Source organism: Priapulus caudatus, unplaced genomic scaffold, assembly GCF_000485595.1.
Source record: "Priapulus caudatus unplaced genomic scaffold, Priapulus_caudatus-5.0.1 Scaffold161, whole genome shotgun sequence".
Taxonomy (NCBI): Eukaryota; Metazoa; Priapulida; class Priapulimorpha; order Priapulimorphida; family Priapulidae; genus Priapulus; species Priapulus caudatus.
Genome location: NW_014577222.1, coordinates 114,423 through 119,995, shown reverse-complemented (window position 1 = coordinate 119,995; position 5,573 = coordinate 114,423).

Here is a 5,573-nt window from a genome sequence, read left to right as displayed (position 1 = left end):
TGTCATGAGTGGCTGCTCCGAGATGAAAAAGAATTCCATCTTCTAGTATGAAATCAGCCATCTCCCTGCGTTGACGGTCTGTAGCCCCGTCGATCGATATAGCAACAATATACCTACCAGCGTTGTTTGCAAAACCCAGTCCGAATTGTCACTGGCACCAAATGTAGAGAGTGGTTTGTATGTATAATTTAAAGTATAAATAATCAAGAAGACGTATAGAATTTGTGTTCACTAAAGAAATATATTGTTTACAAACAAGCCGTCTGCCGTCACGTCACGTCTTCCTCGTTCAACCGTCAGTTACAATCTCCCGTTCAAATGCTCTCCCGTCCCTTATATATCACTCTCTTATCCAATCACTGTCCAGCTCTACTCTACTCTAGCCAATCACACACCACTCTCTCCCTTGTTCAAACTATTACGCGGGAAATGTACAGATGGCCAGCATCTGTATAAACGGCGTCCACTAGTCTGAAGTTCTCCCAGCCTAACTATTTCTCATCTCTAAGCTAAACGCCCAACCCTTCTCTCTGTACAACCAATCTATCTACGATTACTAAGCCAATGTGACATCTGTACAACATATGTAAAAGAGACGTTACAACACGAAACGGGACCATAACCGGTGACTAAGCAAAGGAAAGCTTAGCCCGGCCGCGAAGTCGTGGCAGCGGAAGCTTTTTACCTGGCGGAAGTGTCATGATGATGTATGAACTGTCATCGGAAAAGTTATGAGGGATCGCAAATATTGGGGGACTTGGCGCAAGAACGGACAGAGGAGATGAAAGGGGATGGAGGTACTGGTGGCGTAAAAAAAAAGAAAACAAGAAGGGAAAATATGTAGAAGGAAAGAAGAAGAAAAATGAAGATGATGATGAGGCGATTGGGGAAGAAGCAGACGAGAAATAAGCGGCGACGCTGTTCCGTGGCTCGGAGAGAAGGTGAGGACGAGAAGGAGAAAGCAGAAATGAAACAGCGAAAAGAAAACATTGTTGTTTCAATACAGGAGCGATACGCGGCTTCCTTCATGAATCATCGATATTACTCTTAATCACGCCAAGGACGAGACAAGGTATTATTATTACAAGGCTCTATGGGTCTATGGCTACAAGGATATTATACACTTCTGGCATAGTGATACCGACTCAGCGCTGCCGCACGCAATCACCGACAACATCCCGCGACGTATCCAAAAACCCCTGCATGGTATTAGCCAACGATGCTCGAATGTTTAAGATGCTGTCATGTCGACGCCGTGTATCTAATGTTACCCCCCTCCCCCGTCGTCGGCACTCGTTGGGGCCATATTAATAGCAGCAGACTTGTTTATTATATGCTGTCACCTCGATCGTCTCTTGCGCGCCCTTCGATACGACCATATATCGCATGACAAGCCATCTGTTAGCAAGATGAACGTGTGGAATGGCTGCGTGAATCGAGGACTTGCGTCAGAATGTGTTTCGCAGCCCAGCTCAAAATATAGGAAGAACGTGATCACTATCGCAGAGGTTTCAGCACAACCGAGGCGTGTGCAAAGAGTTTCTACATACACTCTTCTCCGCCACGGGCGAGGAGGAGTGTGGTCCGTATTCCATTGGACGCTGTTTGTGGGATTGATAACATTAGACCCACTCCCCTGCGCCCACATACGCACGCACACACGCACTCGCACACGCACACACACGCGCGCACAGACACACGCACGCACGCACGCGCGCAAACACACACACACACACACACATACACACATACATACACATTCATACATACACACACACACAGAGACCTCTAGTTATCGCTGCCATGTCAACAACATTTGTTTCTGGAAAGCCGCCGCGTGAACGGGAAGTGTTACGCGGGTGAAAACATCAACGCAACATCCTCACACCCGACACACATAGCTGCCGTTCAACACCCATCTGTTACGTCACTGGCTGACCACGCGCCGGCTCGTAGTGTGCGTTCTGTCAACGTTGTGTCAGCGTTGTGTCAGCGAGCTGGCAGGCTGCCGATGCTGATAGCTAGTTACATTAGCGCCTGCATATATCATCCCTGGGGAATATCTGTTACCGCGCGATCGAGACGACACGCAACGGCGAGCGACGATACCAGCACAGGATCTAGAGCCTGGCTACATACATACGAGCACATACGCACTCGCCACTCGTGCACAACTAACCAACCACGCGCGCACACATGCGACAGCGGGGAGGTGAGGGAATGTGAAAGCGGAGGGATAGGGGAGGAGGAGAATGAGGAAAGAGGAGCAGTACATGAGAGAGGAAGAGGAATAGACGTAAAAAATGATATCTGTCATTCTGCCTTCGATATGAGAGATCACATCACGGTTATAAAAATCTCCCACCTATCACAAGAAACGATGCACTTCTAATAACTCGTGGTCTAATAATAATAAGAAGAAGAAGTAGAAGAAGAAAAAGAAAAAAAAGAAGAAGAAAAAGAAGAAGAAGAAGAAGAAGAAGAAGAAGAAGAAGCGGAGGAGGAAGTAGCAGCGAGCCTGCTCGTCCGAGCGACAGTAGTGGTAGAATCAGCGACGGCGGGAGCAGCAGAAACAGAAGCAGTAGCAGCCGCAGCCGCAGCAATAACAGTAGTAGCAGCAGCAACGGTGGCAGTAGGGAATGCAGCGCGCTACGTAAGCGTGTGTGCGTAAACTCGCCGTGCACCCGCACGCCAGTACGCGTCCTGTTCCACGACAGAGCTCAGCCACGAAGTCTGCTGAATCTAGGACGCCTAACGGCCCGCGGGACGAGCGAATAACGTGCACGCAGCACGTAAAATTTACTCCGCAAGTAATTAATATGAGAGCTTTTCGCCACGGACGTGTGCCTAATTTAATTCGGAGTAAATTCTCGAAACGCTGCATCGTCAGTGACCATTCACCCGCTAATTATACTAATGCGCAGAGCATGGAAAACTAATAAATTATCACCGAATTGTTATCATTAAGCGCGCCTAATTGTCATGCTTGCACCCTGACAACGCTGATGTGAGTTTCAAGTTAATTCATGCGATTTTAATGAAGGATTCTTGTCAGTTATGTGGCAGATGTATATACTGATTAAGGATACGTCTGGCGCGATGATTTATCTGCAGGCGGCTATCAAGTTCTAGCCGCCAATTGTGAGAATAATACGTTGATTTATTCAAACGAACTTCGCGGTGTTTCGTTCCAGGATGAATTATCTCTGTGGGAAGCCATCCGCTAACGTGTTGCTCGCAGAGAACAATACACAGCTCGCTGTCTTTCGTTTCGTCGAACCCGATCGCACAGGACGATCACGTCACAAAGCGTCGCCGAATTTCAGAAGTACGCGATGACAAACGCCGCCTTGTATGCAAAACGGTTTCATCGTCGCCGCTAAACAATAAGTCCTTTACTTTGCGGCTTGCCGCCGGCAACGCGGTCGCAGGCCTGTGATACGTGTTACACATGAACTATACGTTAGTGAGACGCATAATTGGAGCGAAGCACGGCGACATCATAATATCTCAATTTGCTCTCGCCGCGCCGACTGCATGCGGTGGCGCGGCGAGCGCGCGTCGGCCCCGCTCGCCGACCGGTAAACTCGTTTTCGAAAAAAATTCGAGACGTTCGCAAAGTTACGACGAGATATTGGAAAATAGATTACAGCGCCGGACCGCAGTTGTACCGTAACGACATCATTTCTGAATCGCGATGGAGAAGTCCACACGAACAAATAACGCGCAGAGAGAGAGAGAGAGAGTGAGAGAAAACGAAAGAACAGGCGAGAAAGAGATAGGGGGGGACATAGATGGAAAGTCACACACACACACACACACACACTCACACACACTCACACACACTCACACACGTATACACGAACTTGCGCAGCGAACGATATTAAAGTCGCCGTAAAAAAAGAGAACGGAAGAGAGAGGGGGAAAGACGCCGAGTAAAATGTAGTGGAATGGCAAGAAATAGTGGTGGGAGAATAAATGAAAGGAATGAAGAAGGAAGAAGTTGAAGAAGGAGAAGAATAGGTACAAGAGCAAGTAGATGAATAGAACAAGAACAAGAACAAGAAGAAAAGAAGAAGTGCTAGAAGAAGAAAACGATGAAGAAGAGAACGAACAAGAAGAAAAAGAAGACGAAAAAGAAGAAGAAGAAGAAGAAGAAGAAGAAGAAGAAGAAGGAGGAGGAGGTGCACAGGAGAAGAGGGAGAGGACCAGGCGGGTGCTGAACGAAAAAAGAGAGAGCACGAGTACGAGAATCGACTGTATCAGAACACGACCAGGAGTGCACTATAAGCGCGAAGATAAATAATAAACACGACTGAACGCGACATCGCGGGCCTCTGGTTATTTTGATAACAACTCTAACTCGCAACCGATTGAATTTCAGCTCCATTCATAGCGGCGCATTTGAGAGTCATTACGACAGTTTTAAGTGCATGTGCCCAAGGCTCCAGCAGCAGACAACGCGTTGACAACGCGCGAGTCAGATGTCGCCAGACGTCGGCCACCATCAACTGCGATGTGTGACACGCGAATCGTATTCATTCTCGTGATGCGAATGTGTTAAAATCTGGCAAGATTTCGCGGTGTAAATGAGTTGAAATCTAGCAAATGCTTGCGCTTCAAGCGTGTTAACATTTCCGTCGCTGTATCGCATGTTTACACGCCATGAGTTGGAGGCAGGCTGCGGTCGTCGCACATATTAATAATGATTACAGTGTGCGCGCATGCGCAGAGGGGCAATAAAGCGAACACGGTGATGAGCGTTGAGCAATACCGCGAGCAAATGGCAATATATGGATGATGAGGCTAATTACAACCAGGATTGTGCAGAAATAAGCGCTATTAGTAAGTGAGTGGACTGTAAGGAATATTAACCTACCTAGGGGAATGCGAGGGGAACAAAGCAGTACACAGACTGAGGCATAATGCAATCAAACTCACAGAAACAGATGACCATGCACCCGGCAGGCAACGAAAGCCTGTTGTTATCATAGCGTACGCGTGAGGTGGGAATAGGAATCAGCCTAGGTTAGTGCAGCCGATCGTGAAATATTAATGAACTCGGATCGATTAGAGAAACAGATCTGGATGATTAACAGAGGAAACCGACGAGCCCGTCCTACGATTGGCTGGCGCGACACACCTTGTATAAAGAGTTAAAAGAAACGGCGGCTCAATATAAGATTATTGTTATTAGTCAGCTGCTGTCCGTCTGTCCCGGCATCTCTCCATTCCTATCAATCGTGTTCCTTGCCATCATAGAAATAGAACTCTCAACAAATTCTCCGATTATCTGCCACTCTTGTGTTGATGTTTGTCTCAGCTATTCGCGTTTTTCTCTCTATTGTGCGTGCGCGTACGCGCGCGTGTGTGTATGTGTGCCGGTGTGTATGTTTGCGTGCGTGCATGCGCGCCTGCGTTTCCGTCGTGTGTGTGTGTGTGTGTGTGTGTGTGTGTGTGTGTGTGTGTGTGTCTGTGTAGTAGTAGTGTGTAGTCGTGTGTGTGTGTGTGTGTGTGTAGTGGTAGTGTAGTCGTAGTGTGTGTGTGTACGTGTACGTGTGTGTAGGTGTAGT